We start from the raw sequence: 12,048 nt of genomic DNA, 5'->3' as shown, positions 1-12,048 counted from the left end.
TTGATCCCGTTGAAACATCCAATGCTTTTCTTTTCACTGTAGTGTTCTCGTGCAGGGTGTTGGAACTCTGGACTAAACACCGAGTTAAACCACAGTCAATGAAGACGGAGTCGTAATAAGTTTCACCCATTTACTGTAACTCTTTTTCTTCAATCATGCTGGTGAAAAGAAATTGCCTCTACGATGCTTCCCCGTGGATGCGAGCAGATTCTGGAGCATGCGGTCCACTGTCAAATGTTAACCCGAGCTAGTGAAACCAGACACCATTTAACCGGAACCGGAAGTGACTAAACCGGAAGTCCCACCCCGGAAGTGACTAAACCGGAAGTGACGTCATAACATGCCATGAACAGGAAAATCATGTTACCAATAACTGTCTTGAAATAAACCCCATTAATTAAACACAAAATGAAATAGAAAATGCTGTAAAGGCAACACAGCAACATTTACACAAATGCAAACATTTCTGATGCCAAATAACGTGATTTCAAACTGGATTCAGTCAAAGCGGCTTTGTCATTGAGTGACATTAAATGTGTAATAAACGTAAAAGCTCTCTTGTATAACTTTGCGAATTACCTGCGAACGCCGAAAAACTAGCCAAAAATCTAGCCAAAAAACTAGCCAAAACACTAGTGAAAAAAAGAGCCGAAAAACTAACAAAAAACATCAAGATGACGCATGCATTTGCCTGGCTTAATGCAACATTTACACAAATGCAAACATTTCTGATGCCAAATAACGTGATTTCAAACTGGATTCAGTCAAAGCGGCTTTGTCATTGAGTGACATTAAATGTGTAATAAACGTAAAAGCTCTCTTGTATAACTTTGCGAATTACCTGCGAACGCCGAAAAACTAGCCAAAAAACTAGCCAAAACACTAGTGAAAAAAAGAGCCGAAAAACTAACAAAAAACATCAAGATGACGCATGCATTTGCCTGGCTTAATGCAACATTTACACAAATGCAAACATTTCTGATGCCAAATAACGTGATTTCAAACTGGATTCAGTCAAAGCGGCTTTGTCATTGAGTGACATTAAATGTGTAATAAACGTAAAAGCTCTCTTGTATAACTTTGCGAATTACCTGCGAACGCCGAAAAACTAGCCAAAAAACTAGCCAAAACACTAGTGAAAAAAAGAGCCGAAAAACTAACAAAAAACATCAATAGAGCATTCCTCGTTAGTATAGTGGACAGTATCTCCGCTTGTCACGCGGAAGACCAGGGTTCGATTCCCTGACGGGGAGTTTTGTACTAGCATCTTGAGGGAATAAGAGTACAAATTCCCAGTGATGTCACTAAACAGCAGGATGAAATGACTGACAATATTATTAGTCAATCATTTTCAGCAGTTATCCTTATTATCAAGTTGACAAAAATGTCCACCTACGAGAATTTTATTGTGTGGGGTAAGCAAGAACAAACAGTGTTTCCGCCCAGTTTCGAACTGGGGACCTTTCGCGTGTGAGGCGAGCGTGATAACCACTACACTACGGAAAGTACAGAAGATGACGCATGCATTTGCCTGGCTTAATGCAACATTTACACAAATGCAAACATTTCTGATGCCAAATAACGTGATTTCAAACTGGATTCAGTCAAAGCGGCTTTGTCATTGAGTGACATAAAATGTGTAATAAACGTAAAAGCTCTCTTGTATAACTTTGCGAATTACCTGCGAACGCCGAAAAACTAGCCAAAAAACTAGCCAAAAAACTAGTGAAAAAAAGAGCCGAAAAACTAACAAAAAACATCAATAGAGCATTCCTCGTTAGTATAGTGGACAGTATCTCCGCTTGTCACGCGGAAGACCAGGGTTCGATTCCCTGACGGGGAGTTTTGTACTAGCATCTTGAGGGAATAATAGTACAAATTCCCAGTGATGTCACTAAACAGCAGGATGAAATGACTGACAATATTATTAGTCAATCATTTTCAGCAGTTATCCTTATTATCAAGTTGACAAAAATGTCCACCTACGAGAATTTTATTGTGTGGGGTAAGCAAGAACAAACAGTGTTTCCGCCCAGTTTCGAACTGGGGACCTTTCGCGTGTTAGGCAAACGTGGAGACTGCGACCTGAACGCAGCGCCTTAGACCGCTCGGCCATCCTGACTTCCAAAAGCCTAAATTCTGTGGAAATCATCGTAGATATCATACAGTGGTGCAATAATAACAACACAAGATCCATCCATCCATCCATCCATTTTCAATACCGCTTATCCTCATTAGGGTCGCGGGGGCGCTGGAGCCTATCCCAGCTGACATAGGGCGAAGGCAGGGGACACCCTGGACAGGCCGCCAGTCCATCGAGGGCACATGTAGGGACATACAACCATTCACTCTCACATTCACACCTATGGGCAATTTAGAGATCAATTAAGCTGCAGCATGTCTTTGGACTGTGGGAGGAAGCCGGAGAGCCCGGAGAGAACCCACGCTGCCACGAGGAGAACATGCAAACTCCACACAGAAGGACCGCTCCGACTGGGAATCGAACCCGCAGCCCTCTTGCTGTGAGGCGACAGTGCTAGCCACTACACCACCGTGCAGCCCCACAACACAAGATCATTAATTCTTAATATAATAATATAATATAACAACGACAAAATAATATAATTCCAACAATTGTTGTTGTTGTTTTATTATATATTTCCCAACATCATATTATTATCATCATACCGGCTTTCAAAGGGTAATAACCACTTTCTGTCAGAAGTGGGATTCGAACCCACGCCTCCAGTGGAGACTGCGACCTGAACGACTTAGACCGCTCGGCCATCCTGACTTCCAAAAGCCTAAATTCTTCTTAGCCTAAATACTGTGGAAATCATCGTAGATATCATAAGGTGGTGCAATAATTACAACACAAGATCGTAAATTCTTAATATAATAATATAATATAACGACAAAATAATATAATTCCTACAATTGTTGTTATATTATATAATTTTTTTCCCAACATCATATTATTATCATCATACCGGCTTTCAACCGGTAATAAACACTTTCTGTCAGAAGTGGGATTCGAACCCACGCCTCCAGTGGAGACTGCGACCTGAACGCAGCGCCTTAGACTGCTCGGCCATCCTGACTTTCAAAAGCCTAAATACTGTGGAAATCATCGTAGTGGTGCAATAATAACAACACAAGATCGTTAATTCTTAATATAATAATATAATATAATATAACGACAAAATAATATAATTCCAACAATTGTTGTTGTTGTTTTATTATAATAATACATTATTATGTAATAAACAATTACAACACAAGATCGTAAATTCTTAATATAATAATATAATATAACAACGACAAAATAATATAATTCCAACAATTGTTGTTGTTATATTATTTTTTTCCCAACATCATATTACTATCATACCGGCTTTCAACCGGTAATAAACATTTTCAGTCAGAAGTGGGATTCGAACCCACGCCTCCAGTGGAGACTGCGACCTGAACGCAGCGCCTTAGACCGTTCGGCCATCCTGACTTACAAAAACCTAAATACTGTGGAAATCATCGTAGATATCATAAGGTGGTGCAATAATTACAACACAAGATCGTAAATTCTTAATATAATAATATAATATAACGACAAAATAATATAAGTTCAATTGTTGTTGTTGTTTTATTATATATTTCCCAACATCATATTATTATCATTATACCGGCTTTCAACCGGTAATAAACACTTTCAGTCAGAAGTGGGATTCAAACCCACGCCTCCAGTGGAGACTGCGACCTGAACGCAGCGCCTTAGACCGCTCGGCCATCCTGACTTACAAAAGCCTAAATTCTGTGGAAATCATCGTAGATATCATATGGTGGTGCAATAATTACAACACAAGATCGTAAATTCTTAATATAATAATATAATATAACAACGACAAAATAATATAATTCCAACAATTGTTGTTGTTGTTTTATTATATATTTCCCAACATCATATTATTATCATTATACCGGCTTTCAATCGGCAATAAACACTTTCAGTCAGAAGTGGGATTCGAACCCACGCCTCCAGTGGAGACTGCGACCTGAACGCAGCGCCTTAGACCGCTCGGCCATCCTGACTTACAAAAGCCTAAATTCTGTGGAAATCATCGTAGATATCATACAGTGGTGCAATAATTACAACACAAGATCGTAAATTCTTAATATAATAATATAATATAATATAACGACAAAATAATATAAGTTCAATTGTTGTTGTTGTTTTATTATATATTTCCCAACATCATATTATTATCATCATACTGGCTTTCAACCGGTAATAAACACTTTCTGTCAGAAGTGGGATTCGAACCCACGCCTCCAGTGGAGACTGCGAACTGAACGCAGCGCCTTAGACCGCTCGGCCATCCTGACTCACAAAAGCCTAAATACTGTGGAAATCATCGTAGATATTATAAGGTGGTGCAATAATTACAACACAAGATCGTAAATTCTTAATATAATAATATAACGACAAAATAATATAAGTTAAATTGTTGTTTTATTATATATTTCCCAACATCATATTGAACGCAGCTCCTTAGACCGCTCGGCCATCCTGACTTACAAAAGCCTAAATACTGTGGAAATCATCGTAGATATTATAAGGTGGTGCAATAATTACAACACAAGATCGTTAATTATTAATATAATAATATAATATAATATAACAACGACAAAATAATATAATTCCAACAATTGTTGTTGTTGTTATATTATATTATTTTTTTCCCAACATCATATTACTATCATCATACCGGCTTTCAACCGGTAATAAACATTTTCAGTCAGAAGTGGGATTCGAACATACGCCTCCAGTGGAGACTGCGACCTGAACGCAGCGCCTTAGACCGCTCGGCCATCCTGACTTACAAAAGCCTAAATACTGTGGAAATCATCGTAGATATCATAAGGTGGTGCAATAATTAGTTGGAATGCTTCAGCAGTCCAACTATTGTTCTTGTAAGCTTTCTTCAACTTATTAGTTGGAATGCTTCCGCAGTCCAACTATTGTTCTTGTAAGCTTTCTTCAACTTATTATTATTATTATTAGTTGGAATGCTTCAGCAGTCCAACTATTGTTCTTGTAAGCTTTCTTCAACTTATTATTATTATTATTATTATTCTATTTCTTCCGTACGTATTTTGAACTGTATCTAGTCCTTCATATTTTCAGCTCTAGAAACCGTTCAAATATTAAAAAATTCAACTCCTTCGGGAATCAAGCGCTATGACTTTTCAACTTTTCAAATCTTCATATTATAAATCTTTTTATAGTTTTTTTTAAAATGGGATCACAATGGAGAAAATGTTAAACTTTTAAAACCTTATAACATCTTCATACTTTCAGCTAAAGACACCATTTACATTTTCAAATGTTGACAGAATCTTCAACTATTACTGTATATTTTCAAATATCTTTTATATTTTCATATCTTCAAATAATGAATATTTATATGGAATAAAAAATGAATGGGTTCCTATGGAGGGAAACTTCAAATCCGCTTAAACTTTTTCAACTTTAAAACCTTCCAATGTCCGCATGCTTTCAGCTAGAGACACCATTTAACTTTTGAAATGTAGATAAAATCGTAAGCTATAACTTTATAATTTAGCTTCTTTTGATAACTTTTATACTTATTTTATTGTCCCCGTTTTAGTTTGATGTGTTTTCAGCCCGTTTGAGAGTTTTCAATGATTGTGTGAGTGGAAGCTTAGAGCTGTGACGTCATCGCTAGAGTGGAGTGAAGCTTCAGGATCGTCCGAAAAAAAGATTTGTAAATTGTCACTACAGCCACACCGTTTACTCTTTATACACCATTTATGGATAAAAACGTAGGGATTCTTGTGCCGGTCCTTACATGTGTCGATAGAATCCACGATGTTTCCCACACTTGTCAGGAGAACGCTTAACGAGGGAGCAAGTCCAGTCTCTGCCCCATAGAGCCCCATTATATCTTTCCCTCCAAAACGTCTTCTCACAGACGATGGCACCTGATTTGTAAATCGCGACTAGAGACACATCGTGTAACATACAGACCCACAAGCAACATTTATGGGTTCGCAAGAGTCTTGTGTCTCAGGAAATATAATTATATTGGGGGGTTACTTTTGAAGTTCTATATGATATTAAGCTTTTTCCGAAAAAAATAAATGAATGGGAGGCTATGGGAGCTATTTTTCACAGCAAAAACTCAGTCACTCATGACATGTGATTAGCTGCACCTGTGTCACTCATGACACAGGTGCAGCTAATCAGAGCAGTCTCACACTTATTCTGGTTTTAGCTACATTTAGAGGACACACACAAACACACACACACAGAGCAGCTACAGGCTGTCTGTCTTTCTGTCTTCCCTTTCAAAATAAAAGCCCCAAGAGTCACACACAGGTATTCTCATTCCTCTGTCTGTCTGTCTGTCTTCCCTTTAAAAATAAAAGCCCCAAGAGTCACACACAGGTATTCTCATTCCTCTGTCTGTCTGTCTTCCCTTTCAAAATAAAAGACCCAAGAGTCACACACAGGTACTCATTCCTCTGTCTGTCTGTCTGTCTTCCCTTTCAAAATAAAAGCCCCAAGAGTCACACACAGGTATTCTCATTCCTCTGTCTGTCTGTCTGTCTTCCCTTTCAAAATAAAAGCCCCAAGAGTCACACACAGGTATTCTCATTCCTCTGTCTGTCTGTCTGTCTGTCTGTCTTCCCTTTCAAAATAAAAGCCCCAAGAGTCACACACAGGTATTCTCATTCCTCTGTCTGTCTTTCTGTCTTCCCTTTCAAAATAAAAGCCCCAAGAGTCACACACAGGTATTCTCATTCCTCTGTCTGTCTTCCCTTTCAAAATAAAAGCCCCAAGAGTCACACACAGGTATTCTCATTCGTCTGTCTGTCTGTCCTTTCAAAATAAAAGCCCCAAGAGTCACACACAGGTATTCTCATTCGTCTGTCTGTCTGTCTTCCCTTTCAAAATAAATCCCCAAGAGTCACACACCTATTCTCATTCCTCTGTCTGTCTGTCTTCCCTTTCAAAATAAAAGCCCCAAGAGTCACAAACAGGTATTCTCATTCGTCTGTCTGTCTGTCTTCCCTTTCAAAATAAAAGCCCCAAGAGTCACACACAGGTATTCTCATTCGTCTGTCTGTCTGTCTTCCCTTTCAAAATAAAAGCCCCAAGAGTCACACACCTATTCTCATTCGTCTGTCTGTCTGTCTTCCCTTTCAAAATAAAAGCCCCAAGAGTCACACACAGGTATTCTCATTCGTCTGTCTGTCTGTCTTCCCTTTCAAAATAAAAGCCCCAAGAGTCACACACAGGTATTCTCATTCGTCTGTCTGTCTGTCTTCCCTTTCAAAATAAAAGCCTCAAGAGTCACACACAGGTATTCTCATTCCTCTGTCTGTATGTCTGTCTGTCTTCCCTTTCAAAATAAAAGCCCCAAGAGTCACACACAGGTATTCTCATTCGTCTGTCTGTCTGTCTTCCCTTTCAAAATAAAAGCCCCAAGAGTCACACATAGGTATTCTCATTCGTCTGTCTGTCTGTCTTCCCTTTCAAAATAAAAGCCCCAAGAGTCACACATAGGTATTCTCATTCGTCTGTCTGTCTTCCCTTTCAAAATAAAAGCCCCAAGAGTCACACATAGGTATTCTCATTCGTCTGTCTCTCTGTCTGTCTGTCTTCTTTTTCAAAATAAAAGCCCCAAGAGTCACACACAGGTATTCTCATTCCTCTGTCTGTCTGTCTTTCTGTCTTCCCTTTCAAAATAAAAGCCCTAAGAGTCACACACAGGTATTCTCATTCCTCTGTCTGTCTGTCTGTCTCTCTCCTTTCTTGGATTGTAATTCATCTCTTGGATTATTTAGATGATGCAGTTTTCCTTTCAATTTGTCCAATTATACATTTAAACAAGGATTTTCAGCAATTCAGTTAAATGCATTTGGGCTTCAACACTTTTCAGCAGGTAGTTTGACTTTTCTGTATTTTTTCATATATTCGTCTATTCCGCTATTTTCATATATATTCAGCTATTTTCATATATATTCGCTATTTTCAGATATATTCAGCAAGTTTAAGCTATTTTCAGCTGTTTTCATCAATCTTCAGCTATTTCTTTTAACATTTCAGCTTCAAGCTTCAAATGTTCAGCTTTTTTCAGTTACTGTTTTATATATTTCAGCTTCATTCTTCAGATTTTAGCATTCCAACGCATTTTCAGCAGGAAATGCTCTTTCTAGTTAGTTGGAATGCTTCAGCAGTCCAACTATTGTTCTTGTAAGCTTTCTTCAACTTATTATTATTATTCTATTTCTTCCGTACGTATTTTGAACTGTATCTAGTCCTTCATATTTTCAGCTCTAGAAACCGTTCAAATATTAAAAAATTCAACTCCTTCGGGAATCAAGCGCTATGACTTTTCAACTTTTCAAATCTTCATATTATAAATCTTTTTATAATTTTTTTTAAAATGGGATCACAATGGAAAAAATGTTAAACTTTTAAAACCTTATAACATCTTCATACTTTCAGCTAAAGACACCATTTCAATTTTCAAATGTTGACAGAATCTTCAACTATTACTGTATATTTTCAAATATTTTTTATATTTTCATATCTTCAAATAATGAATATTTATATGGAATAAAAAATGAATGGGTTCCTATGGAGGAAAACTTCAAATCCGCTTAAACTTTTTCAACTTTAAAACCTTCCAATGTCCGCATGCTTTCAGCTAGAGACACCATTTAACTTTTGAAATGTAGATAAAATCGTTAGCTATAACTTTATAATTTAGCTTCTTTTGATAACTTTTATACTTATTTTATTGTCCCCGTTTTAGTTTGATGTGTTTTCAGCCCGTTTGAGAGTTTTCAATGATTGTGTGAGTGGAAGCTTAGAGCTGTGACGTCATCGCTAGAGTGGAGTGAAGCTTCAGGATCGTACGAAAAAAAGATTTGTAAATTGTCACTACGGCCACACCGTTTACTCTTTATACACCATTTATGGATAAAAACGTAGGGATTCTTGTGCCGGTCCTTACATGTGTCGATAGAATCCACGATGTTTCCCACACTTGTCAGGAGAACGCTTAACGAGGGAGCAAGTCCAGTCTCTGCCCCATAGAGCCCCATTATATCTTTCCCTCCAAAACGTCTTCTCACAGACGATGGCACCTGATTTGTAAATCGCGACCAGAGACACATCGTGTAACATACAGACCCACAAGCAACATTTATGGGTTCGCAAGAGTCTTGTGTCTCAGGAAATATAATTATATTGGGGGGTTACTTTTGAAGTTCTATATGATATTAAGCTTTTTCCGAAAAAAATAAATGAACTGAAGTCTATGAAGATATTCTTCAAAGCAAAAACTCTGTGTCACTCATGACATGTGATTAGCTGCACCTGTGTCATTCATGACACAGGTGCAGCTAATCACAGCAGTCTCACACTTATTCTGGTTTTAGCTACATTAAGAGGACACACGCAAACACACACACAGAGCAGCTACAGGCTGTCTGTCTTTCTGTCTTCCCTTTCAAAATAAAAGCCCCAAGAGTCACACACAGGTATTCTCATTCCTCTGTCTGTCTGTCTGTCTGTCTGTCTTTCTGTCTTCCCTTTCAAAATAAAAGCCCCAAGAGTGTCACACAGGTATTCTCATTCCTCTGTCTTTCTGTCTTCCCTTTCAAAATAAAAGCCCCAAGAGTCACACACAGGTATTCTCATTCGTCTGTCTGTCTGTCTGTCTTCCCTTTCAAAATAAAAGCCCCAAGAGTCACACACAGGTATTCTCATTCCTCTGTCTGTCTGTCTGTCTTCCCTTTCAAAATAAAAGCCCCAAGAGTCACACATAGGTATTCTCATTCGTCTGTCTGTCTGTCTCTCTGTCTGTCTTCCCTTTCAAAATAAATGCCCCAAGAGTCACACACAGGTATTCTCATTCGTCTGTCTGTCTGTCTTCCCTTTCAAAATAAAAGCCCCAAGAGTCACACACAGGTATTCTCATTCCTCTGTCTGTCTGTCTTTCTGTCTTCCCTTTCAAAATAAAAGCCCCAAGAGTCACACATAGGTATTCTCATTCGTCTGTCTGTCTGTCTTCCCTTTCAAAATAAAAGCCCCAAGAGACACACAGGTATTCTCATTCGTCTGTCTGTCTGTCTTCCCTTTCAAAATAAAAGCCCCAAGAGTCACACACAGGTATTCTCATTCCTCTGTCTGTCTGTCTGTCTTTTTGTCTTCCCTTTCAAAATAAAAGCCCCAAGAGTCACACATAGGTATTCTCATTCGTCTGTCTGTCTGTCTTCCCTTTTAAAATAAAAGCCCCAAGAGTCACACATAGGTATTCTCATTCGTCTGTCTGTCTGTCTGTCTGTCTTCCCTTTCAAAATAAAAGCCCCAAGAGTCACACACAGGTATTCTTATTCCTCTGTCTGTCTGTCTGTCTGTCTCTCTCTCTCCTTTCTTGGATTGTAATTCATCTCTTGGATTATTTAGATGATGCAGTTTTCCTTTCAATTCGTCCAATTATACATTTAAACAAGGATTTTCAGCAATTCAGTTAAATGCATTTGGGCTTCAACACTTTTCAGCAGGTAGTTTGACTTTTCTGTATTTTTTCATATATTCGTCTATTCCGCTATTTTCATATATATTCAGCTATTTTCATATATATTTGCTATTTTCAGATATATTCAGCAAGTTTAAGCCATTTTCAGCTGTTTTCATCAATCTTCAGCTATTTCTTTTAACATTTCAGCTTCAAGCTTCAAATGTTCAGCTTTTTTCAGTTACTGTTTTATATATTTCAGCTTCATTCTTCAGATTTTAGCATTCCAACGCATTTTCAGCAGGAAATGCTCTTTCTAGTTACAACACAAGATCGTAAATTCTTAATATAATAATATAATATAATATAACAACGACAAAATAATATAATTCCAACAATTGTTGTTGTTGTTATATTATATATTTCCCAAGATCATATTACTATCATCATACCAGCTTTTAACCGGTAATAAACACTTTCTGTCAGAAGTGGGATTCGAACCCACGCCTCCAGTGGAGACTGCGACCTGAACGCAGCGCCTTATACCGCTCGGCCATCCTGACTTCCAAAAGCCTAAATTCTGTGGAAATCATCGTAGATATCATACAGTGGTGCAATAATAACAACACAAGATCGTTAATTCTTAATATAATAATATAATATAACGACAAAATAATATAATTCCAACAATTGTTGTTGTTATATTATATTATTTTTTTCCCAACATCGTATTACTATCATCATACCGGCTTTCAACCGGTAATAAACATTTTCAGTCAGAAGTGGGATTCGAACCCACGCCTCCAGTGGAGACTGCGACCTGAACGCAGCGCCTTAGACCGCTCGGCCATCCTGACTTACAAAAGCCTAAATTCTGTGGAAATCATCATAGATATCATAAGGTGGTGCAATAATTACAACACAAGATCGTAAATTCTTAATATAATAATATAATATAATATAACAACGACAAAATAATATAATTCCAACAATTGTTGTTGTTGTTATATTATTTTTTTCCCAACATCATATTACTATCATCATACCGGCTTTCAACCGGTAATAAACATTTTCAGTCAGAAGTGGGATTCGAACCCACGCCTCCAGTGGAGACTGCGACCTGAACGCAGCGCCTTAGACCGCTCGGCCATCCTGACTAACAAAAGCCTAAATTCTGTGGAAATCATCGTAGATATCATACAGTGGTGCAATAATTACAACACAAGATCGTAAATTCTTAATATAATAATATAATATAATATAACGACAAAATAATATAAGTTCAATTGTTGTTGTTGTTATATTATATATTTCCCAAGATCATATTACTATCATCATACCGGCTTTCAACCCGTAATAAACACTTTCTGTCAAAAGTGGGATTTGAACCCACGTCTCCAGTGGAGACTGCGACCTGAACGCAGCGCCTTAGACCGCTCGGCCATCATATAATATAATATAACAACAACAAAATAATATAATTTCAACAATTTCT

At 37.7% G+C, this 12,048-nt stretch overlaps 3 non-coding genes across 3 annotated transcripts; 2 read left to right on the top strand and 1 right to left on the bottom strand.

The window, feature by feature from the left end:
- Positions 1 to 1,181: 1,181 nt before the first annotated feature.
- Positions 1,182 to 1,253, top strand: trnad-guc. Its single transcript has one exon. It is a non-coding gene; the product is annotated as a tRNA-Asp (tRNA).
- A 180-nt stretch (positions 1,254 to 1,433) lies between these two features.
- On the bottom strand, positions 1,434 to 1,506 carry trnav-cac. The gene has a single exon. It is a non-coding gene; the product is annotated as a tRNA-Val (tRNA).
- A 265-nt stretch (positions 1,507 to 1,771) lies between these two features.
- trnad-guc lies at positions 1,772 to 1,843 on the top strand. The gene has a single exon. It is a non-coding gene; the product is annotated as a tRNA-Asp (tRNA).
- The last annotated feature ends 10,205 nt before the right edge of the window (positions 1,844 to 12,048 follow it).

Source organism: Cyclopterus lumpus, unplaced genomic scaffold (assembly GCF_009769545.1).
Source record: "Cyclopterus lumpus isolate fCycLum1 unplaced genomic scaffold, fCycLum1.pri scaffold_55_arrow_ctg1, whole genome shotgun sequence".
NCBI lineage: Eukaryota > Metazoa > Chordata > Actinopteri > Perciformes > Cyclopteridae > Cyclopterus > Cyclopterus lumpus.
This window is presented reverse-complemented; position numbering and strand designations above follow the sequence as displayed.